The following is a 27,836-nucleotide window of genomic DNA, read 5'->3' as shown; positions in this document are numbered from 1 at the left end:
AAACGAACGCAAATGTTATACCGACCTACTACCACAAGTTCACAACAAAATACTAAAATAATTATAAAATTAGTTTCCATAGAAAATTCATAACAATGCAATTCTAAGTTTGATGAAGTGTATACTTCTTTCATAACAGTTATTAATAAATAAAAATAGTGTTTAATACTATATTTAGCGTCATAGAATAGTTATCCCAGTTCAAAATGTAGTAACAAATATTTGAAATATTTGACGCACTTTGAACGTTGTAAAAAGTGACATATTTAAAAAAATATCACGTTTTTACTGTTTTTCTTTATTCAATATGTGTTTGAATAGTTGTCTACTTTAAATTTCCCTGGAGAAAACCAGTTTAACCTTCGTTTCTTTAAAATGAAGAGATACATAATATTTTGCTTACATCGTAATCTTAATTTAGTTCTAACTATTACGATGTGTTAGTAGTTCCTCCATAAATGGATTAAAGTGACGGATTCTTCTTCTTATACAAGTAGTTCCCTACGAAATTTTAATAATGTAGTGACTTTGTAAATAACAGCTAATAATTGGCATGCACACATTTTGAAATTTTATGAAAAATGTATGAATAGTAAGAGTTATCTAATATTACAATTTTTTTAATCTTTGAAGTTTTTTAAGAATAAATCGGGCTCTCAATATAATAGTCAAATGTGAAAAGCTATCATTTATATGAAGTATAATATTATCGTTGAAAAAAAATTATACCACCGTGAATATTTAACATTGGAACCCTTATGGTTGAACATAAATTTACTTTGGCACAGGAAGAAAACAATCTCAATATGACAACTTCAATTGTGACAAATGCAGTTTTTTTATCCGTTGATTAGTTATCATTTTTTATTTTTCCGTTCATTGCTTAGCTTAAGATAATTATAACATACATTATTTATTATTAGTTTTTATCAGGTATTTGTTTAATGCACATAAATTAAATTCAAACGTAAAATAATGTAATACATTCACTGTATGCTCTATATCAAACGTCGTTAGAATCGTTTTCAGTCTGGCAACGCTTGTGACGTATAATTGCGTGTATGAGTAAGATGTCTTTGTATTTATTTTGTTGTCTAAAACATTGTGGGGGGTAGCCATAATGATAATATGATTAAATGCCATATTTTGTTACAAACACTTATAACTTGTGAAAACTATTGGTGATAAGACGCAACTGCTGCTGTAATCTGTAAGGGGGGCCAAATACACAAACAGCCTTTGAAGTAATCACAGGTCCCCTATCTCTGTTGTGATCCAACCTTTTCAATTTGAAAATTGTCGAATAAATTTTCAAGTTATGTTCTAACATGATTAACTTTATATTCAATTTATGTTCTAACATGATTGTAAGCGATACAAGTTTTTACAAAGTTTTGACATGTAAATAATATAAAATTTATGTAACATTAGATTTAAAATTACTTCTATAAATAAACATCAAAGTTAGTATAAATTGAAATTAATACGTTTCGTAATACATTAAAAATACTTTCTAAATATATTTTCACATGTCACCGATTGGTGGGAATTTTAAAGAACTTGAGACGATGAAAAATATATGTAACTCATTACAGTTCCAATCTGACAGCAGATACAAAATGCGAGTATAAAGATTTAAGCAGAACATAATACCAGGCCGTCAGAGTAACAATGAGAGGTTTAGTTGCTATTCATAGTATAGAGATCAACGTTAGGCTGTTGCTGTGCCGAATTCTAAGGAGGGGCTAATAGAAACTATTAAATTAGTATTCAGCCTCGAAATAACAGTTATAATTATATTCTGTGCAAACCCACGGATCGTTTCTCATCTGGAGAATCTGGTTATTCAGGAATAGATTGTAAGTTAAGAGGAGAATAGGTTCCAAGCTGAAGGCCAGCCGCAGATATATAGTTTCAAGCATACAAGAAATGTAAACATCCCCCGGTCTCAGGTATCCATCACCCCAAAACCAGTAGTGAACATAACCTCAACAATCTGAAAAATATCTGAGATGAGGTGATATTTTTGTAATAAAACAGGACATGACCGGAGTATTGTTACCAAAAGGGAAGACGACTTCAAAGCAGTCAACCACCAAGTTTCCAAAACCGAGTGTCCAAAACAGTTGTAAATATGGGAGTGCAAAAATAAGAGTTGATAGGAATCGACATCTGTGCCTAGCGTGATGAATGTAAACACGGTTATAACTAAGCATGTAAGACTGACAGTCCTTGCTACCATAATAAATAATACTCAGTACTCGGTATTATTTTACACAGGAAGCTCAATATCGTTAATAAGTAAAGATAAGCACGAGTTAATGCAAACAAAACAGATTTATAAATTGTTGCCCGCTAATACTAAATGTGTTATGGTATATGATTTGAGATTCTTATCTTGGACACACTTTTACTCAGATAATGATAGTGGGATTGTCTTGAAAGGCAATGTTTACTGTAGCTAAGTTGTTATCCTGGTTTGATATTTTGGGAAATGCTTTTATGAAAGCGACTGGCATGATTAATAACGTGCAAGAAGACCTATATTATATTAAACACAATAATTGCTCTTTTTAAAATAGCAACGTAACACCAAGTAAAACTAAACTGTAAATTATAATAGGGTTTAGTAAAATCAAGGGTGAAATTATAAATATATTTGCAGAGATTGTGATCAATGTTTCAGTCTGAGAATAGAAGTATTTAAGCATAATTTGTAATACTATCCGGTATTTTAATGACCATGTGATGCGACACAAGTAACTAATATTAATGCTTTTCTGTACTGTGCAATATCAGGCATGCGGTATTAAAAAGGGCTTTATCTATGATTAGCGTATAGAACAAGACTGAGAGAGGAGAGACAAAAAAGTTGAGCTAATGTGTAAGCTCCCTGCAAGACCATTAGGTACACGCACTTCGGCAGTAGCTTAATGTATTCTATAAATATCTCCCTGATTAATAGACAAAGCTATAATTCAGTTAATAAAAATTTCCAATTTAATATGTTCTTCAGAATCCATTCGATCCAACCATACAATAAACTTTAGTTCCACCATGGATAAAGACAGAATCTTTTTAAATTTTTATTTGTTTTCTATTTGTCACAGAGTAAAACGCTTGATTATCAAAAGACTTAATGAGCAAGATCATGTATTGATGAGTTCGTACGTTTGTAATAAATTATATAAAAAATGTGAGAAGTGATAATTACGACTGATTTTGAATACGGCCTTACTCCAATTTTTCTAATCAACAAATGCTTCCATTTATAATGTTATTTCGTTGCAAAGGATTCGGAGTTTTTAAACGGATTTAAAAGATGTGAAAACAAAGATTAAGTAAGAATAAGTAGATCAAGCTTACAATATGCAAAGAAATGTCTACAACATAAAACACTTTACATTACAATTAATCAACCGTCAGACACAGACAAAAGGCAAATCTACGTCAGGTAATAATAATAATTATAACTAAACGAGTATGTAATATATATATATATATATATATATATATATATATATATATACATACACATACACACACTAAACATACGTCAAGAAGGATATGTATATGAGATCTATTAAAATGTTACTTTAAAATTAGCAAACGACCAACCTTGTCAGGGATTGGAACTGCCTGTGATTAATTAAAAAAGTTACCGTGCATTCACCACTGCTACTGAACAAACAGCAATGGCTGCAATAACACTGTTATACGCACCCAAGTTTGGGCATTACATGGTACTAGGGCCAGTCCTTGGGCAGGTCGCCTTCTCTGTACCATACAATACTCCCCTCTCTTACTAAGTTGGGAAATCGCGGTTTACGCACGTGTGCTACTATCTACTACCAACAATTCGCATGTACACGACAAGAGTACAATTATTACTCGATATTAATTAATTATTACTGGTATATGCTCATCGTGACGTAGTGAACTTAACAATATAAATACTTTGTAACAGCGATTTTGGCTTCCAGGGTACGTAATATTTAATAATAATTACTTGTATTCCAAGAATAATTAGACACGGAAAAAGTATTTTTATAAGACGAGTCTATTAAAATAAAAAGCAAATTTATTTGTTTCTCATTTGGTATTTAAATAATATAAACAAAGAACTTACTCCGTATCTTTTTTATTTAGTATTATGGTCTTAATAATAGTCAATAGACCAAGTAAAACAGATTTTTTAACCAAGGGTTTAATATTTGAACATTTGTTTTGGTTTTCAGTTTAGTATACGTTTTAAGGTTTCATGGTTATGTAGTTATTTTCTGAAATTAATTTGGTTCTTTTCAATTTCTACAACGTTTTTAATTAACTGTAACACTCAATAGATATATTATTGTATAACTATCAATAAAACCGTAAATAGGTCTATGTACATATTTAACTTGCTTATACTGTACATTTAGTACTATTACTTTCGTTAATCTAATGCGTGTCAATAAATTATTATTTTTACTAAAGTTGACCTCTCAGCAAAATACATTTATTGGCTCTGTACGGATTTTAAACATGTATGAGATGTAGATGTTTTTTTCGTTTGTAGTTTGGTATTTCTTATTAATTATTCATCTACGTTAATTTATTTTCTGTAATTTTTATTTCTACTTATTTCGATGCATTATTAGACTAGTCTGACTGCATTACAGAACAAAATATTCAATTTAATTGTGTTGTATTTACTGAAACAATAACTAGTTAGTTCTGGTTCCTAATATTATAAATACCTTTAATTTTACTAAAAAATCTATCATAAGAAATTTATATTCTAATACATACATAATAAAATTATTTAGTTATGGGTGAACTATCCACACTGATTATTTTATATAGATAGACAGAGTCATTTAGCAATACACAGAAAGATACACTTACTACTTTACAGCCCTCTATTAAATAGTATTTCTAGCGTTCACAACAAAAGCTAAGACCGAGGCAAAAAGTATAAGATGTTGATTTACCAGTTTGAAGAGTTCAGCCTGAAGCTATAGGCTTTCCTTGCTGAGAGTACCAGATTTCAAGAAGCGTTGATAATTCCCAATGTAGTTAACGTCTGATTTATCTTAGCTGTAAGTTATCTCTAATAGTAATATAATCACACATTTTCCTTCCAATAAGCTGATGATGCACAGTTAAATGTTTAAAATTTTAAAATCTCAAAATTGGTTTTCATGGAGACTACGATATGTATTGTTAGGTAACATATGGTCTAACTTTAGATTATCCATACTGATAGCCGTTTCTTTAGGTTCTGAAAACACTGTTATTCGGTTTTCAAACGGAGTTAAACTAGATATTCTAAATTTAATAGCTCAATCAATTCATGAATTTACTATTATACAATTCAATTATATAAAACATTTATGTACGAACGTCTTATAAGTATTCAAAATAGACTCTGCCCAAGAGTGTGGAGGCTCGGAAGCAAAGATAACACGTTTTCTTTTTTTAATAACTGCTAGGTAGTAGGAAATACCTTCGCATTACTGACCAGTATATCTTTAGACTAAACATGCCGTATACGATAGAACAAGATTGTAAATTAACACATTTAGCATTTTGTACAATACAATTCACGTAAGTTTTTAATATTAGTTATATATTACCTTATACAGAAACACATGTATTAGTTATTGCATAATTTTGCAATAACTAATACATGTTATTAATTGTTACAACCAGTAGGCTAGTCAATTTATTGAAAACTAATTAATTGATGTTGATAGTATACGGTGTTATTCACAAACTTCGTGTTTCATTTTCTTTTATACATTTATCTTTATTTTGATTATTTATTGATTAGCAAAATTTAAGTTTTCATGGCATATGATGTATATATAAAACATATACAAGTTGTATAAATGTAATACTTGTATTTTAATACACGATGTGTTGCACACCACCCGTGCAGTAAAGCAAACTGAGCTGCATCGTAGGTTTCAACTAACGTTATTTTTGTCGCCAAAAGGGCACTTTCTGGGGGATGGAGGTAGTTTTTTTTAAGAAATTTAAGCCATATGTCACCTTACTTTAAAGGCCAATGTACTCTGAGCGTTTTGACGCTAAATACTCAATATTTAATTTGATCATATATACAGGGTGTGACAAAATGTCTTTAATTTACGTTTTAACAGTAACAGTAAATTAAGTTGTCAGTCCCCCTTAAAACCTAGGCACAACAATTATTTTTTCCGTATATATATATAACGTATATAATGTACCCTGTCAGGAAATAAGGACTGCAGTAACTTTTTAATTCCTTTTCTAATGTAGAAAAAAAATATTAAATTAAAAATATAAAGTTAAACATTTTTAATAGCTACTTATTTTTCAAAATACAAATTTTTCATACTGTCATAAAGTGTAATAAATATATTACATACTTTATTTGTTATTGTTGGACTTCATGTTTTAGTTTATTGTAATTATTTTTGTTTAAAAGTTGGCAATCACTTTCTTACGTGATGTAGTTTGTCTTAAGCTGGACCTACATGACCTATAAAAGGTGCGTATTACATAATTCTAATATCGTGAGTTAGGACATTAAGAATGTTTAAAGATTTCTTTACTGAACTTTACTACGCTGTCAAACAAGACATTATCCCATAACAAGAGACGTTGTCACAACTTGAGGTGTATTGGCGCCAGTGTTATAGGAAATATGGAATTTGTGTAAGAGCGAACAACGAACGTGTACACACCACCAGTGCTTGCAAAATATATTTTCATACATTTGTGTATCAATAGCAATACCAATAGTAAAAGTATATCAGATTTTAGTAAATTGATAAATTCCAAAAACAGGAAGTATCTTTTTGAGTATTGGAAATAATACTCTTCTTCAAGTATAAACAACACTAAGATGTATATATATATATATATATATATATATATATATATATATATACATTTCTTTTTTTGTTTTTAAAGGAAATGAATCTACTTTAAAGCGCTAAATTTAACTTTGTTACAAATATAAATAGTTTTACCCCGTTTCGGATATTAGACAGAAGAAAATTATTAACTTTAATTTACATTTGATAAATATTCCTCATATTACTGGAATTTAAATACCTATAGAAAGACTAGTAACGTGCATAGGCTGTAACTAATACAGTTAGTAACACACATTGTTACCTTTTCATATAGTTTAAGTATTTAAGAGTTCAGCTTGTAATTAAACTTGAACTATAAATTTTCATGGTTGCGTCATTTCTATGTCATTGCCTCGGCCTTGTGTGATTATATATTTATTTTAACATAGGACCTGTTTGCACTATTTTTTCAAATTTTTAAAGCAGTATAAGAACATATGCGTGTTTCAGAATGTTGTATGAAACTAATAAATACAGTTAGGCCATTGACGTACTCAGCTCGAGGGCCGAATTTTCATGAAAGAAATCGTATGAAAAATGACATGAAATGTTCAAATTTTTACAGCAGAATTAGAATTATGACCCGACACAGTAAATAGTTATTACAAAAAAGGTATTGGCCACGCCAAGTGACATACTAGTCGACTAAGTCCGGTATTCTTTACATAAGTACTCGTATATACTTCTATGGTAATAAATCTGATATAATTTATATACTAAATTGATGTAACATACATTCAAACAAGGGCATTACGTAATCTGTTAAAAACGTATAACCTGCACTGGTCTATAAACGCACCAAGTGTGACAGGTACCACTGCCACCGTGATTGAGAACGTTGTCGCTATCATACCATCTGTGAATATATCACTGATTGTTACCATGACGCACAGCTGGTTACTCTGACAATGTGGGCCTGCCACTCTCCCGCCTCAGACCCTTATAACCCGAGTTACCCGACCCGAGAATATTTCCGCGTTATTCACATTATTAAAAGACGAGATTTAGGATTGTTTCGAAATTTTTTTCGGAGCTCATTAAACGTTTGAAGCATTTAATATAGTATTATTTTAGTACATGGGCATTGCAGGCACTCTCAGCAAAATAGTTAAAAAAATTAAAAATCAATCGGATTAGTAGGATTAGCCTACAACCGGAGAATTAGTTTTAAAGTTTGTTTAATACAATATTAGCATGCTTCAAAATTACCTGCTACTGAAAATTTTCAAACACATTTTAAAAACTACATTGCGAAAATTTTTTTAAGGCATCTAAGGTGTCGATGATGTTAACTGCTGATAGAAAATGAGAGGTGACTGTGACGACGTGACTCAAAGTATAAACGTTCTAGAAGTGTGTATGGAATGTCTGGGTGGCTTCTTAAAAGTGTTTTCACACAATTGTAAAACCATTGGCCAGAATATTTAACTTTTAATTTCAAACTGTACAATTTCCAAATGGTCCAACAAACATAAATATTAAAAATACTTTAAAAAGGTGTCTCTAGCTCTCCAGGTAACTACAAAATCATTGTAATCCTACCGACAGTAAGTAAAGATTTTAAGGGAATTTTTCTCAATCTGGTACATGAACATGGAATTCTCTGTGAGAAAGAGTAAGCTTTCCAAAAAGGAATACCAACAATTAACTTTTAATGGCATTTGGTGATTTTTAACATTCAATGAAGGATGGTCCACAAGATTGAGATTTTAATCGTCATATATAAGTTTTGTAAAGATATACTTATATGTTATATATACAAACCACTTGAATGTGCTTAAAGAATATTTCATTTATTTCTTAGCATTAAAACAAAATAATATAAATTAATGGTAAACCATTATTTTATTTGAAAGACAAATATACATCATAACTTAGTGCCTTCAAATAAAGTTTGGATATTTAATATAAAAAAAGTAAAGAATGTCTTATTTTACCAGGCGAAGTTAGGGCTAAGAAGCCCTCTCTAACACTTAACCTGGGGACCAACGGCTTAAAGGTGACTTCCGAACCACCACCAATGGCCGGGCAGGCGGGCCGCTTGCAAGGACAGGGTCACCTGTCCAAGCAGCGGCCACGCTCGACGTTGCTTGATCTGGTTATCATGCGATAACCGCCGTACCCGCTACACTGCGCCATTGGCAAATATACATAATATACATAACTGTCTCGTAATTGGAGTTTATAGTGTGCAGGTGCTTTCAAACTGTTATCTTTTGTAGTGCCGCCTGGTCGCGAATTACATCAATGGGCATAGCATATAAACCTTTTCCGTGAAAAAATACATATACATACAAATTTTCATAATGATCAGTCAAATCGTTCACGATTCTTTAAAGAACAAACACAAAAACATTCATATATATATATATATATATATATATATATATATATATATATATATATAGAAGAGAGAGAGAGAGAGAGAGAGAGAGAGATGGAATAAATGTTCCTGTTAAATAAAATATGACACTTGAGAGTTTAGTTTTAGAAGGTCACACTAATTTTATTTGGCTTAGTAAATGTTTATAAAAACCAATTTTTAAGTATCCTAAATAATATTCTACGTGGCCTGGACAATAATTTGTCAGTTAAGGGCGAGTTTATTACAATTTCATAGCCAATTTCTATTACTCTATTGTATTTTTAGCAAACCAGGATAACACTTTGTTATAGATATTGGATCATTTTGGAAGCGATTTGGAATATTTTTAACCTTTTTAGGTTGTCTGACCTGCCGGTTCAAAAGCTTTTTAGGGTATACCCCTGTTAGAAAGAGCTTTAGTAAGTTTGCTTTTTCCTTTTGTAAAATTTGAAATCTAAAGTGATTGTACATTAGGATATGGCTCTAATTGAAAGACTGTTTGGTGTGGACTTTTTTAGATGATTTGGATGACAACTACTGTAATGAAAATAATTAATTTTATTAGTACCCTTAACATTTTGGTATTTAAGATATGATTTTCTTGAAAAACTTCAACATCCAAAGTAGAGTTAAATCAGTGTTATATAACATATTAAATTTGTGTAAGGGCCAAGAACAATCGTATACACATTACCAGTGCTTGCAAAACGTGTTTTCGTACACTGCTATAACAACAGGAATTCTTAAACCGATATCAGGTTTTCGGACAGTTTGGCATAGATAACGTTACAAAAAATAGAAGATGACCTTCCAAAGATTGAGAATATATCGTCTTCTTCAGGTGAACAAATAAATGAGGTACATTTTAAGATAATAGGAAAGAGCTCCTAATGCAAAACACAACGGTCATTACAGAAGTCATTATTACAAGCCGATTTGTCATATGTCGGATATTGACCACACGTCAATCACTATCTTTTAAATAAATTTATCAAGTATTCCTTAAATGTTTATTTTGGAAATACTTCTAGAGGAAGAACAGTAATCCAGGGTTACTCTAATTCATAATGTTTTTTGTTTCCGATTTATAGATGTTGATGATTCATTCGGATTGTAATCTAACCTGACAATGATATTGAGTTTCAAAAACAAATATTTTCTGGTGCTAAAGGAAGAAAGATTTTATGTGACACTGCATCAGTCCATGTCACTGGCTCAGACGTGTGGGAATTTAATTTAATGAATATATAAGTAATTTTTTGCTCTAATTTTGTAAAAATGTATACTACTAAGTAATAGAATATACAGATTATAGAAAGTCAGTTGTATACATCTATTAAATGTAGCCGGGCCAGTTACATACAAGCTCGGTGGGCCAGAACTTCATTAAAGAAATTACACCGGGAATAAGGACTTTTGTTCTAGTTTTTCAGCACAATTAGAATTACACCCAACATAGTAAATAGTTTCAAAAAGAGTAATCGCAAAGCCAAGCAACGTGGTGTTCGGTCATGATGGACTTCACACAGAAAAGTATCTTTGTTACTGGTTGGTATGTTATCCTCGAACATGTTGATTGTGAAAATTAAAATAAAATTCAGGAAAATATATCATAAAAGAAATTTACATGTTATCTATTACAATTTTAATTTAAACACTTATAATAACCAACCTTGGCAGGGATTGGGACTGCCTGTGCCTAAAACAGTTGTCGTGCATTCACAACTGTTACTTGAACATCAGTAATTGCTACAATGACACTGTTATGCGCACCCAGGTTAGAGCATTCCATGGCATTAGGGCCAGTCCTTGGGCAGGTCGTCACCCTTCTACCATGTAATGCTCCCCTCCCTTATTATATTGGTGAATTGAAATATCTCGGTTTACGTCACGTCTGCTGCTATATGTCGCAGAAAATATGCATCCACACGATAAGAGTATAATGTAGAACCGTAATTTATCTTTGTAATTCATTGCACTGTATGGTATAAATACTTTATGAAAGCGTTGTTTTATGTTCAGATTATATATTTCATAAATATTAAGTAGCCCAAGTAGATGTATGTAAGAAATGATAATTTTAATAAATAGAACTGGATGAGATAAATAGAAAACTTATTTCATTCTTGGTTACCATTTTTATATTTATGATAAAGGCGCTACTCGTTATGATTGTCTAGTTTATGTTTATGTTCGGGGTAGAGGAAAATCTTGCAAAATCTTTTAAGTGCACTAGGTGCTTACTTGAGAGGTATACTGATATTATTAAATAAGATTGACGTTATATTAGGATATTTAAAGAATGATAATTCCACGTTCAACATATATGAATCGTAACACCACCGCTAAATGTTGTACTGACCTATTACGAACACAAGTTCATAAAAAATACCGAAATAATTTTAATATTATTTTCCATAGAAACTTTCTAATAATGCAAATCAGGGATTGATAAAATCTACACTTCTATAATTAATTACAATTGAAAATAAATAAAAGTAGTGGTAAATACTAAATATTTTGACTCGTAGAGTAGGTGAAAATCATCTAAATTTATTATCTAAATTTAAATCTGGCCGCAAATTTGATAGGTTAATTATGATAGATTTTATTGTTTGTGAAGTATACTCATATCTTTACATATATTTCAGAGAAGCTGCCGCCGTAAATATTTAAACCATTGGAGAACCCTTATTGTTGAACGTACATTACTTTCTATGGGTTCCACAAAAAAAATAATCTCAATATGAACTTCAATTTTGACATATACAGTTTATCAGTTGATTAGTGATCATGGTTAATTGTTTCTGATACTTGCTTAACTTACGATAATGATAACAGCTATACTCTTTAAATTATATATATATATATATATATATATATATATATATATATATATATATAGTTTTTCTCAAGTAATTTTAAAAAATGTACATAGATTGTATTAAAACGTAAAATAAGGTACAATGTTTATTGGACGCCGTATATCAGACGTTGTTAGAATTGTTTGCAGTCGGGCAAAGTCTGTGACGTATGATAATTGCATACTTCACTATAATGTCTCATTCTCTTTCTTTATTTTGCTGCCTCAAACAGTGTCGTGATGGCCATAATGATAATATGATTAAGTGCAATGTCTTATTACATTTTTACAATTTTAAACGATAATATAATCATTAGTAATGGAGATTTGAGCATTTGGCGTTATGTAATAAAATACAGCATATAAAGAATAAAGGACTAAGCAAATAACTTGAATATTTCGTAAAAATAAATAACGATAATTATTTTTCGACAACAAAAACAACTTCGTCATTTTAGTTATTTTACAAAGCATTATTATAGGCTTGAATGTTTTAATGCATATAATTAAAATTATAAATTTTGCTGTTGTACATTCAGTGTATTAAAATTAAGGGCAAAAGTCCCTAAATTTATCGGATTTTGTTTGTTATGTTAAAAAATATAGCAATACTAATCTGTAAGTACCATACAATCAAATCTTTAATTGATAATATAACGATTTTTGGTAAGCAAGCACAAAGTGCCAGAAATATCTACTGTACAATTATTTTACTTTGCAGTCCATTGCAGCCGTTTTCCGTACCGGTTTCGTGCTAACATTGCTACTATTAGTGCAGTCATTTAAGCATTATTGCTCCGAATTTTTTTTTGCTGTGAACCGAATTGCATAAAATTTTGGAATTAGGTTCATCTTACCCTTAACTTCAAAAGTGAAAATGATTTGAACTCCGCAACCACCCTGGGGGTGGTTGCCACCCCTTCTCGGGGGTGAATTTTTTTTGTTTTCAAAAAAACCTCGGATATCGATAGAAGGCCTAATTTTTAGCAAAAAATCATCTATAACGTTTTTTGAAAAATCCAATACTTTTCAAGTTACTGGCAATTGAAAATTCGCAATTTTGTCACGTTTTTCATCGGTTTTTTGCAAATATCTCCAAAAATAAACGTTTTATCGAAAGTTTTATAAAAAACAAAATTGTAGCAGGTAATAAAATGAACAATTTGGTTTTTTATAAAGTATTCTAAGTGCAATATTAAGCTAGATATTAAAGATCAAAGCCGTTTTTTATTTTGTCTGAAATTTAATCGATGTTGTCAATGCCATCTAGCGGCGAGCAGATGCATTTTAGGCATTCTAATAAAAAAGAGTTTTGTAGTGCTTGAAAGAAGCTTTAAAATGAGCACTATTAAACGTCTTTCGCACGTAAAGTAAGTGAGTTGTATTGCAAATAAGAGGAGTATCTAATGTTTTTTCTTTGAAATCAATGGGTTTCATAAGTGCCATTTCCACCAAAATTAAAATTAATCGGATTCCGCCTAGAATTAACTTTATTGCGAAGAGTTTGATAGATTGTATCAGTTTTGCTGCTTCTGGACACATATTTTTCCAAAAAGTCACGATTAAAAACAATTTCAAATTTTTTAAAAAAATCACCTTTTTTCATAATATCTCAAAAATGACTACAGATACGTATAAAAGTGTTGGGATGAAAAATTTATGTATTTTTTTGACAAACAATTTGGTTTCTTTGTTTTTTCTGACACACAAAAATTGACGGAGATATGATTGTTTAAAGAGCGCGTGGCAGCGCAATCACAGCCTCTCTTAAGCCCTTTAACCCTTCACCGTTTGAGAAAAAGGTTTTTTACTATATATTTCAATAAAGTATGTTGTAGCTCTCTTAATTACCTTTACAATGGTTTTTTATAAATTGTGATAGCATGAAAATTGAAGGAGTTGTGGTCCAAAAACTTATCATATTTTTTTATACTTAGTAACTGAAAATTTCGAAGTGTGAATATTTGGAGCAATGTGAAAGTACGCAGCATAATAGAGACCCAAGACTATTGTAATGTGTATATATATACATAATATGGCTCATATATTTTGGAAACGTAGGCATGAATACATACCAACGTTCTTATATGTATATATAACACATTTGAGTGAATTTTATATAATTTGTAAATTTTTTATTTAATAAATGGCAATTTTTTACTCCAAATAAAATTTTTTTAAATATGTAATCATATATATTTACTGTTTTAATTTAGGGGTAGTTTTAAGGGTAGAAAAGCTTAACAATATGATAATCATTTTCGAGAGTGTGGAATAATATTTAAATCCTTTTCCATTAAAAAATAAAAAAATGTTAACAATTTTTATCAAGGGGTAGTTTTCAAGGGTTGAAGGGGATTAAAAATTTGATAATTATTATAGAGAATATAAAATATTACTTACTCTATACTTACATCTTTTAATGTCATACCAAAGTATTTTTTTTGTGTTTTTTTCAATTTAGGGGTTGTTTGCAAGGGTTATAAGATTTTCAAGGGGTTTGAAAATGATTTTAATATGAGGTACTTGTGTTAGAAAACACTTTACAATTTCACCACTTACTATTAGACATGTGTTCTAGCGATAAAATGGCTCAATGTCAATTTTTCCATTAAGGGGTTGTTTACACCCCCTAAAAATAATAGGCGGAGTTCAGATCATTTTCACTTTTGAATTTAAGGGTAAGATGAGCCTAATTCCAAAATTTCATGCAAATCGGTTCACAGTAAAAAAATTCGGAGGTAAGACCGTATTTTTCGCTTCAATGACTGCACTATATAGGCGTATCTAGGATAGCTTAATGGGGGGGACTACCACTATTTAAAAATCTGGGAATTTTCCATCTCTCCTAGTTAAGTTGAGGTCTGAGGACACATACCGCATATGTTTAAATGCTATAATATTAAAAATTGCAATTTCACCAGCCATATGAGAATATTATTCCTATTCATGCGTCAAAGAACGGTTACAACTTGTGAAAACTATTGGTAATTATCTAATAGCATATAACGATTAGAAAACGACGTTATTTTAAAGAAGTTTATATAGGCTCTGGAATGATTCGATATTATTTATAGAGTATAAAGAGGGCTTCCGGATTTTACGCGCCTTTTATTAAGAATTGAATATGTATTATATATTTAAATGTAGAAATAAATTAAAAGCACTTAATGAGTTGTGGTTAAAGGTATTGTAATTTAAACAGATATATTCATTTAATTATATAAAGGCATGTTCTGTATTAGAATTGTTATTTGAAATATGTTTTGTCAAGATATAATTCCATAAAGTCACGTTAACTGTTTTACATCCTCATTCAGACACGTCCCATTATAAATATGACAAACTATATTCATTATGCCTCAGGAATAACCGTTTGTAAAAAATGACAGGCAATAATTAAGTATAATTTGAAGTATTCCTACTCCAGAAAAAAAAAATTAACTAATAGCACAAAACCATTTTGCAATCTTTGAGTTGTAGTAAGTATTAATTTATGTACAACGGAATGCTACGGGTGATGAATAGTGGTTTGCATTCACAAATACAATAGAACTTGGATAGTTGGTATGTCAAAGAAATAATAAATACCAGGTTATCTAAAATTTGGATTATTAGTACTTTATACTTATTGTTTAGGGTTATCAAGGGATTGGAAATTAAATTTTAAATAATCCAAGTTTGACTATATTTATTTTGTCATACCATCGTTATTTACATAGTTCAACATTAAGAGTAAAGTTTCGGACGGATAAGATAGGATAATCGGTTCGGTCCTGCCGATGGAGCTTGTGTATATTGCCTCTCAGTTATTGTTTATTATTCGAACGGAAGAATCGAATTCATTGTATTCAAAAACACCCTTGTATTTCAATATATATCGGAATACAAACATTTGAGTACTTTATCTGCGTTGATTATTTTTAACAGACAAGTCTAGGCTTAACTTACTTCCTTCTCTTAATCCACTGTTTCTTGGTTATTTGGGATCGACCTGCTAAAAAAGCGGGAAAATCCTTTGCCTTTTAGTGCCCTCTACAAACATGTCAAACCCAGGGTTGATGACCATCATGATCGTTAAAGAGGCCAAATCAACTATGAAATAAAAATACCAACAAATGAGTAAATTGAAAAGACCATAAATATATAATTTATACAGTATTTTTTCATCGTCGTTAGAGGGCAAACTCAATATTGGTGACGAAAAATACAATTCATTCAAAAAACATGTGAATCCACTCAAACCATGTACAAAACCTAAAAACATCTCTGCCAAGCCGCGGGTAACTGCTAGTAATATTACAGATGCGAAAGTGCCTTTCCTGTTTGTTTTGATTTCACGCCTAGACTATTCAACCTATAGTTACATAGACATTCTTAGGGTCTCTGCGATGAATATGGGTTTATTATTATTATTATAAAGCTGTTAAAAATTCCTATCTTGGTTTCTAAAGTTGCAAAATATGAGGTAAAAGAATACGTTAATGTAGTAAGCTATTATGTGCAAACATTGTATTAAGACAGCACGATTATGTGTTTTAGTTTAACTAGTATTATTTATTTTTTACATTTATAAAATGAAAGCGTAAAATTTACCGCCTCCATCTTCAGCCTGAGTCCTCTGAAAGCTGCTGCATAACTAAAGTAACAACACTTTTTGGACATCATGGCAACAAATTTAACCAATTACTTTATTGCGTATTTTACCTCAATTAAGTATATGTGAATGTTAAGGTACATGTAAAGTATTGAATTTTTTTTCTTTAAACATTGTGGGATTTTTTCTTTAAACAGCACCTCAAGGAACAAATATGGAGGGATTGTTCATTAGCATTATTCAATAAAGCATTCTCATCGTGACTACTACTTAAGGAAGCAAACGATTGCAGTGATTATAGCAAGTGGAAACACAATACAATACACGGAACACGAAATTAAATTTGTATTGCGAAACATCATTGAGGGGACATTGCATCTTTTTCTATCATTAGGTATATATTTAACATAGTCTACAAATTTCCGGTGAAGCCGCGGGAAAGAGATGTTTGCTTAAATTAAAATGTTCTCAAATCCCATCGATTTTAAAGAGGATATTAAGTTCTCTTTGAGAGGACCTTCTACAGGATTGATGTAGCAGTATTATTTCAAGAACCTTCTAGTATTGAACAAAAATATGAAATTAATCACTTAAAATATAACATTTGTTTGATTTATAATAGTGTATATTTTCGTAATGTGATTTGCACCTAAAATTTAAACTTTAAATTGTGCAATAAATGGGAGTTGTTTTAATTTGAAGTAATATAGTTTAATCTCTGCAGCTTTCGTACCAACTTATGTTAATATTTTCTACATTAGCATACAATAATAAAATAAGTAACATTAATATTGTTATATTATTATATTTAAATTAAAATCGCATTATTCTTGTGGTTTTCTCATAAATCTCTATTTAAAATAAAATAATACCTTAAATATCCATTTTTCATATTAGTATTAAATTTGAAACGTTAGTTAAAAAGCTAAATAATTTTGAAAAGTATTTTGTGTTGTATGTACTCTATGAATAAAAATTAACTTACTTGTTTTACTGTAATATATGAAGTAATTATAGGACGTGCCTGAGCAGTTTACCTTTTGTCGATGATGTAATGCACGCTTGCACACTTGCGTCATAGAGGCCCCGACCTCCTCCCGGTCAATCGACCATGCGAATATAATGAGATAGAGTATGAATGAAAAGCCACCCATTTATGAAAGGCATTGAGTGAATGAGTATATATTAGAAGATATGACCGTAACAATTTCTCTCAGTACTATTGCAATGGTAAATTTAATAACATTGCGTGTATAGCTTAATAATTAAGCTATACACGCAACTTATGACACTACAATTATTGTAGTGTCATAAGTTGCGTTTTTAATTAATGTAAATATTTATTCAACTTTACAGCCAGAGCGGTAGTGATAATAGTGGACATGCATGTGGCGTAGTGGCCGGAGTCCATACAGTAATAAGGAATAGCTATATATACAGTAAAATAGGTAGGTTATAGAGCTTCTGCTAATCCCTAGGTTAAAAAGTCAGTCATGAGTTGCTACAATCTAAACTCAAGGCTTAATTGTTTAACACCAAAATTCAGACAATATATACAGTCGTACAAACAAGGCAACATCTACGTGAATCGTATTCAATGATAAATGTGATGTTTTGACTTATCTATTTGAAGAATATTCCAGTCAAAGCGATACAGGCTCAGCCGTGGTGTTGGGGTCATATGTCGGAAGAAGCCTCAATGTGCACTCTGCTAACTTTGTCCGTATGAACTTGAAGCAAAACCACTCAAAATGCCACTATACTAAAAATTATTTCAAAAGTGTTAGGTTTTCAAATGTTGTTTTCATAGTAACAAGGAATTATTATTCTTTGTTAAGAAATAGAGTTATCGTAAGCCTTAGGTTATAGTTTTATATATATGTATATATATATATATATATATATATATATATATATATATATATATATATATATATATATATATATATATATACTCGCCTTCGGCTCGCTGGGGGCTACGCCCCAGGCCCCCAAGGTAAATGCTTAAAATTCGGGGATAAGCGGAATTCGGTGACTGGTTAAGTCCGGGCATTAGTTAAATGACAAGGGATTTAAAAATTGACCTTTTTCATTGATTTTTTCCGGATTCGTCCAAACTTTTGACTTTGAGGGTATTTTGCGGTTAAACCGTTAGAGAGATACGAGAAAAAACGACTAGACCTTTCTTGTCGGAAATTTAATTTTGTCTTTCGATTATGCCATTAGATTTGAGCTACAAGCTCTGGTTTAGGAGGTACAGAGCGTGGTAGTAAAGTCTGCACCTGTCAACTATTGTAAATTGTTGAGTGGAAATATAGTAAAAAACCTACCCTAAGTCAACATTTTTAAGTTGTTTAGGGGGTTTTATTTGGTCAGGGGTTTATATAGTCATGCCAGGAAATTCCCAGGGGGAAGTTAATCTTACCGAGGTTAGGCCATCAGGGGGTTTAATTTACTCAGGAGGTTATCTAGTCATAACAGGAAATTCCCGGGGGTGGTTAAAGGATTTGGTGATTGGTAGATCTGATTTACGCTAGCAAGGGGATGAGAGGGATTTGGTGATTGGTAAAATTGGGACATGAGGTCATGCCAGGAAATTCCCTGGGGGGATTAATGTTACCGGGGGTTAAGACATCAGAATCTAAGGAATCTAAGGCCATTTTGTGGCTTAACAGTTAGAGATACGACAAAAAGTGACTGAACCTTTCTTGTCGGAAATTTAATTTTGTTTCCAGATTGTGCCGTCAGATTTGATCTACGACCTATGGTTTGGTCGGTACAACGCTTGGCATAAACGTCTGCACTGGTCAGCTATGGTGTAGACAGATTTAGTGTAAATAAATTAATAACTACCTTTATCAGATTATTAAGTTAAACAGGGAGTTTAATTTGATCAGGAGTTCATCAACCAGGAAATTCCCGGGAGAGGGATTAATGTTCTCGGGAATTATAAGAACGCGTGGTACTTTTCTTGGAAATGTGTGTCTGGGCCACGAGGATATGTGTACAGTATTTTTGATCAAAATAAAACGTTGATCAGGGGGTTTAAATTACTTCGGAAATCATAATTCCATACCTGAGTGTTGATAAGGAATCACTATTTCATTAAATTAATTAAAAAGCACTCTGTTCCTATCTACTTTTGAAGCTTCACTAACGCTCAGCCAACTCCCGATGTGGAGGGGGGGATATAGTCACTCGTTAACGTAGTAATAAAAGGTCAATCTGGAACCAGCATGAATCGCACTAATTATAGTTGCAAAATTTAAAACACCTAAAATTGACGACAAAGAATTAGCCATTTATAGCATTTATGAGGCTTACGGAAAGATAAACGACAGAAAGCTGCTGAACCTTTTCTTTAGATCCTGTGAATAGCTAATTATAAAACATTATACATTTAAGCTAGGGCCAACGGTTCGCCCAATATCGAGCCCGAAAGGTAAGTTTTTAAGTGAAATTTTTAACATAATCACGTTTTACGGCTACACCATGGAAGATAGAGTAAAACGTCACTGAACCTTTTTTGTAGACCGCATTATTTAATATTAAAATAAAATTTTGAATTTGGCCTAAAACAAAGGTTTTGTCTGCAATCTAGCCCAGAAAACAAAATCTCACGGAAAAGTTAAAAAATCAATACCTTAAAACACGTGTTGCGGCCAAACCATTGGGTATAGGGCAAAATGTCACTAGACCTTTTTTGTAGACCGCGCTATTTTCTAAATACTGCTGAAAATTTTTTTTCAGCAACGACCAACTGTTTAGCCGCTATTGAGCCCAAAATGTAAATTTTTAGGCGAAAATTTCAAAATATTTTAACTTAGTCGCATTTTGCGGCCAAACTAATGGATATAGAGTAAAAAGTCACTTATGGTTTTTTGTAGATCACTTCATTTCCTATATCTAACTTCAATTTATTTTGCCCTCCGACCAATGGTTTCGCCGCTATCGACCTCAAAAACAAACTTTTCACGTAAATATTACAAAAAAATTGCACATAATCACGTTTCTCGGCCAAACCAATGGAGATAGGGCAAAAAGTTACTTGACCTTTTCTGTAGATGGCGCAATTTTATAATTTGATGGGTCAATCAGATTTGAGCTACGACCAACGGTTCGGCCTCTATCAGGCTCGAAACATTATTTTTACCGAAAAAATCTCTGGAATGTCAAATATTCGAGCGTTTTGTCGCTTAACCATGGAAGATACAGCAAAAAGTCACTAGACCTTTTTTGTAGTTCACTTCATTCCTGACTAGAATTTTTCGTCAGATCCGAGCTAGCTTCAACGGTTTCGCCCGCTATCGGGCTTACAAAAAAAGCCTGCAAGGGTCAAAAAATGTGTTTTTTTGGAAATTTTTTTGAGGGGCTTAAAACTAAAAATTCCCAGTTTTCAGACTTTTCCTGTTGGTTTACACGGCAAAAGGTACCTGCGTGCCAAATTTCAAGTTTATAGCACTTCTAGAAGTAGGTTAGAATTTGTATACATCCATCAGTGAGTGGTTTCACATGCGGCTGTATAAGTATTTAGATATATATATTTATTGCAATTAAATAAGGCTATTGCCATTTATAAAGTTTAACGTAAATAAAAGTCATTTGACAGTTATTTGGTCTTCCGATCATATGTAAGTTTGCTTATTTAAAAAACGCATATGTGACAGATACGGCCAAATACAAAATAATTGAATCGGAAAAAGTAAGCGCTCTGTGGTGTAATGGTAGCACATTCACCCGGCAAGTGAGAGATCCGGGTTCGACTCCCGGCGGAGCAAGTACTTTTTTGCGATTCAATGTTTATTGAAATTATATATATATATATATATATATATATATATATATATATATATATATATATATATAATATATATATATATATATATTATTAAGAAGAACAATCTGTCACTTTACACCAGGATGTTAAACGTTCAAGTTGCATATAACCCTATTAGGTGTAAATATAAAACATCACTTAGACTACCTATGCATGGGCCATTAAGAAAATACAAAAAAAAAATTGTTTTGTTTTACAATCGTTTTGTACATAATCTGAGAAATAAGCTGTTTCCCTATACATATGCCGTAGAAATAATCAATTTTGCATCAAATAAAATTCTGAATATATGATTCTTGGACAGTTTAAACCCAAGTGTAATGTATAGAATGATTATATATAAGGTACCGTGAATAAAAGGCGAATGTAGATATGTTTTACTGAGGTTTTTTATTTTGCATAGGGTAAATAACAAAATACACATGTAGATCTATCCGACTTGAGGAAAAAGTATAGTTTCACATTTTAGACACTTCCCACTTCAACTGCACCAAAATTGTAAGGCTTCCTATTAATTTCTTTCATAGTAAAATCCCTGAGGCAGGTTGTGTGGTTATACTGAGCAAATTGGCTCCCGAATCCTGGTATAATACGTTTTATTTATGTAGTTTAATGTTTTACTTTCATACGTTTTGGAATTCAGGTATATAAAATGAATCCGACGCGTGATTTGTCAATTATACTGTTTTTGTGTGGACAAACAAATAAAGTAGACTACATACTTGTACTTAAAAATGTCATCCGTAAGTTGCTTGTTAAATTTATCATTAGAAAACGACTGAAAATTTGTTATTTGTTTTAAAAAGAATCTGTAAGTTTCTTGTTACATTTATCTTTAGACAATGACGGCAATTTTGTTATTTATTTTAAAGTAATCTAGTACGGTACTCTTCTATTACTTTGGTGTACTTTATTTTGAATTTTATTTTTCAGTTTTAATAAATTCGTTACTATATATTTTAAATAAAATTTAAATTGTATACATTTTATGCAAAATATTCTTAATCGCAGATATATCAATTATGAATAAATATACTAACGTTATTTCCAATATCTATTAAATTTATGTTACTCTTTTCTGATGCTACGAAAAATTGTTGGCAAAACTGCACTTTGTAAAGAGATTCTTAAAATAAGTTTCCATACGTTATACTCTTGTGTTAAAAGTTGAGATAGAACGGACCGTATGGACCATTCCCGACGTCACAAATATCTAATTGTTTCCTTGAAATACAGAAGGCGTCTTATTGTCATAACAGTTTCTGCTGGCTTTAATTTTTTGTGGTTAAAATAAATATAAAAAACCTTAAATCACTACTAAATGAATTTTATATGCTTTATGATCTACATTTTTTAAGGTTTAACATGATGAAATACTTGATTTAACAGTAACATAGGTTTTTTGTATCCCTACATGACTTCTTAGGATATACAGATATATAGGAAAATGTGTAATGTATTGCTGATATTAACCTCTTATAAACAGGTCTAAACAGATAAAATTAAATCAAATATTACAAGTTTCGGAGTGTCTGTACGGATGTAGGATCCTGGGTCTTAAAACTAATACAACTCACTTACAAGTTAATACAAGTTAACCTACTAGTAAACTGAAATCTGGAATTCTCACTAAATCTTCAAATCTGAGTCTCTGCAAGAATAACCTGAAGGTCCGCTTGGTAAAGTCCTCCAATAGTAAATCAAAATATTTTATTTGCTTGCTCGATTGTAGCTCTTGTTGTGTATGTATATTTCATGTTTATTATAATTAAATTAGCATGAGTTACAGAAACTATCATTAGTCTACAAAATAATAAATCAGCTTAACTGTTGGTTTTTATAAAATATGTATAAGTTCGCTATTTTTATCGGATACAAAGTACACTGACACTTATAACATTTAGAATTTCACAAGTTCTCAAATTGGTTTCACTAGCAAACTGATAATATGCGTAAACATAAATATATTCGAAATCTGTGGTGTTTAATCTATAGTGATAAGCATGTATGTAGAATTGTTAAAAGGGTATTAATTTACTTTTTAAATTGTAGGAGGTAAGGTTTCAGGTTAGAAGCGGCACTGCTTTTATTATTTTTAGATTCTTTTAGATTAATTTGCTTGTAGTTGTGTTAAAAATTTAATCTTTTCTGTGTCAGAATAGGGTATATGAGTAATTTACTTTGACAAGAGTAAGGCCCCACAATCAAAATCTACTACAAAAGTACTCTATAGTTTGAAAGACCGATTCATATATTTAATGCACGGCTAATATAAGTGATGAATAAAACGCTTATCAAAATTAAACAAGATATTTTTTATGTTCTTGTAGTCAAGTCAGACAATTATCAACATTTTTCTTTAGAACACATGATAGAATATGTATAAACAGATAGGACAAAGCGCACTACAAGGAAGTAAATGACATAGATCTCATAACATCACAACTCTATAGGAAAGAACAATTAATTGCAAGTAATGTGCTTAGCAGTTTTGTGGTATAGGCCTACTGATAGCTATTGCATCCATAGTAAGATCGTGAGGAATTTATAAGTGACAGAGAATCAGTTGATTTCACCCTGCAAACCAACTGCAGGTCAAATTTTAGCTAGGCTTAATTTACCATGAAGACATCGGTTACAGCATCCAGAGATTATCATTAAGTTATTAATTGTTTATATTAGTGTTAATAAATGTTGCTAAGAATATTTAAAGAGACAATATAATCTTTTAAAACTGTAAAACTGGTAAGTATAAATTGAAATATGTTTGTTACAATAAATAAAATACTTTGTATGATTTTTTAGCTAAATCAAAAAATAAATTATACATTCGCCAAAAATAATATTTTTTTAGTATCGGGTTTACCGTTGATGGATGGTCATGAATGAAGGATTAATCGTTGGTGTATATAGATTATTGTACATTTTTATTAATATAGAAAGAAATTAATAAAACAGAATAAAAATAAGAAAGGAAAGCAAGGATTTGGAAGACACTGGTATGCAAACACTCTAATTTTGTTATATTCACTCCTGCAGGCATAATAGGTTAATAACACTCTCCAGCTCTGTGTTAATCATCATGTTCGCTATATAACTCTATTGTCTCGTGTAACTATAATTAATTATAATTTATCAAATCAGCCGATTATGTGAGACTGAAACTATGTAAGAATTCATCGTGTGCCAAATAACTCTACATGATTATAAAATGATGATAGTGCCAGAAATGGGAAACAAGAAAATCATGGATCAAGCCTCGTCTCAAATATTATAAATCAGTTGAAGGTATATTGCAGTGCTGGTCTTAAAAAGAGGTTCAACCAATTCTCTCAGCGGAGAAGCTTTTAAAGTTCGAAACGAGGCTTCTGTAATTCAATTTAGCGATGAGATGTTTATGTAAGCCCCTTCAGAAGCGAGATACAGCGTGGTGTAAAATATTGTGACGGAATTCAAGTTATGTCGCCACACCATTTCCGTGCAAAACATCTTAGGAAAATGCTATAAAATAATCTAGCTGAATTTTGTATGCACACATTATTGAAATAACTTGCGCATTCATAGCAACTGAAATAATTTATAGTTTTGTTAAATAGTAATTTTAAATAAATAGCTTCTCTTTCTCATCAGTAACTTCTGAAAAAGTAATTTTGTAACGTATTTTTTAAGTCAAAAATTTAAGCTATGTAGCACATAAAATAAAATGTTTTTAAAAAGGTAAGGAAGGTAAAACAGTTTAAATCACAAAATCCATTACAAATTGAATTCTTTATAAGAACGCATCATGTAAGGTAATTTTATTACCGTAGTAATGAACTGCAATATATAAACAGTGTCAAGAACTTGTTGATTTAAATAGGTAGAAATATTTATGTAGTATAAGTGCCTGAATAATTATAAGTCGATATTGTTTCTAAAGCAGTTGCACATCAGAAAATGGACACACGACCCAAATGAGTTCTCGAAAAAACAACACTTGTTGTAATCAAGTGACCAAATTCTTCGTTCTCCCATAAAAACTCCAAATGCAGGTCACGTGGTTGCATCTCAACTCAAATAACATTAAATGATCATCAGCCCATCAAAAGACAAAATTAATCGTACGTAAAATACATAGCGCTTATTCTTGCATATCTGTTATACTACATAAAAACTTTAATGGTGTCGACAAGGTATAAATGACGGCGAGAAATGGTCACCAAATGGGCGTAACCTAATTTAAAAAAATAATTAGTGTAATATTTGTTTGGAAATTATAACATATTGAGAACATTAAATTTACAATATAAATATGTATGAATGTAACGTATATACACTTATAATATAATAAAAAAGAAACAAAACCAATACGTCATAGCTACAAAAAATTAACTGTAAAAGAATAAGATGCTTACCAGATAACAAAGGCAAAAACGATAATGTTATGCTGAATGATTAATAAATAAAAAAATTTAAACTTAATTTATCAAAAAAAGATTATATCGAAAACAGTTTGTTAGGAGGCTTGGAACCTCACACACTTATACACCCACGACACACATAACCAACATCTCTCTCTCTCTCTCTCTCTCTCTCTCTCTCTCTCTCTCTCTCTCTCTCTCTATCTGTAACGCCAACCCACTGTAAATACTTCTGTTGAACATAGGATCAACAATTAAGCTAGTGATGTCAATCATAGCTAGCATGTCACATCATCCATCTCACGATTAAGTATCTGTCAACATGACATAATTTTATAGTGGCATCATGGCAGCGTACAAATATCTTACTATGTTGTATCACATTTTTGTAGAGACAGACAAACTTTCCTTTTCATTTTTATTCTACCCCTCCTATCCTATCCTCCAGTCAAAACAAGAAAATGATAGTTTGATAAAACGTCGTGGATTTAATTGAATTACGGGTGAAATGTTTACGCAAGTAATCTTTGTTAATGTGGTTTAAACCCGTATTAATGTGTGAAATTACGCTAAATGCCTGAAAATATTTACATCATTTACGAAATTTACAAATGTTCTTGTTTCTTGATCTAGCAATTATCCCTGTTAAAGTAGAGCATTTCCACTAAAGCTAATAAGTTAGACTTTTCCAGTAAATATGCCAAGAATATGGGGAATCATCGTCGTATTTCCTCCAATGTAAACAAATAAACAATCATATATACATGAAAATGTAGTGGAGTATCAATTATTAATCAAAAATAATAGTCATGTTACGCAGAGCGTAATTGCAATGTTAAGAGAGAGAACATTATTGGAAGACTTTATTTACAAACGAAGAGTTGGTCAGAGAAAGGGGTCACAGGGACACATTTAAGCCATTAAGAAAGAAGGAGCTCGTCAAAAAGGCAGGGTAGAGATACAGATGTTGTGTTATTAATTGAATAGAGGGGCTCTTATGTGTCGTAGTGGCAGGAGTCCTTACAGTAATTACATGTACATAAATATACGATACAATAATTGTTATATCTGCTCTCCTACAGGTAATATGACTAATCTATGAGTTGCTACAGTCTAAACTTTAGGAATTACTGTTTTTTAACATTGACATTCAGACAAATGTAAGTGAGTAAATTTCAATGAACAATGTGATATTTTGACTTACCATTTTGAGACATTTTCAGTCACAAGAACAGAGGCTCTGCCGTGGTCTCAGGGTCACACATCTGAAGAAGAGCGAACACTGATAACTCCGTCCTTACCTACCTTAGTACAATAAATAATGTGGACACTATTAAAATTTTTTTCAACTATTACGATTTAGAGATAGGTGTGTTTATGGCAACGCGGTATAATTAATTTTTAGATAAGATATAATTAATCTGTGTTTTATAATAGTGCAATACTTATTCTAATTAAATATTACATAATATGCAAACAGACTTTGTGCACAGTAAAATAATGGTTATTTGGAAAGAACATGTCAAAAAGTATACTTACCGAGAATAATAATACATATTCTAGACATTTCGTATCGTTATGTGTGCTCCAAATATAAAATATCATTTATCTAAACTTGGAATTGAACTTTGATTTGGTTAATCACTATGACTTTTTGCTCAAATTCGGGGAAACATATTCTTTTCCAAACAAATATGTTGGGAAAATAAGATGAAAGATATATTTATACCACATGTGTAACATATGTTGTAATTAATACGAGCTGGATAGGGTTTGTTAGAAATGAGTCTATATTTCATAAAAGTTTGTAATGGAAACTTGTAAAAGGTTTTTAAAGCTTCAAATTAAAGGTTAATTTTAACATGTTTATTTGGCATCCACAAACTA

Source organism: Homalodisca vitripennis, unplaced genomic scaffold (genome assembly GCF_021130785.1).
Source record: "Homalodisca vitripennis isolate AUS2020 unplaced genomic scaffold, UT_GWSS_2.1 ScUCBcl_42;HRSCAF=758, whole genome shotgun sequence".
NCBI lineage: Eukaryota > Metazoa > Arthropoda > Insecta > Hemiptera > Cicadellidae > Homalodisca > Homalodisca vitripennis.
The sequence above is the reverse complement of the archived record's forward strand: the minus strand, read 5'-3'. Positions refer to the sequence as shown.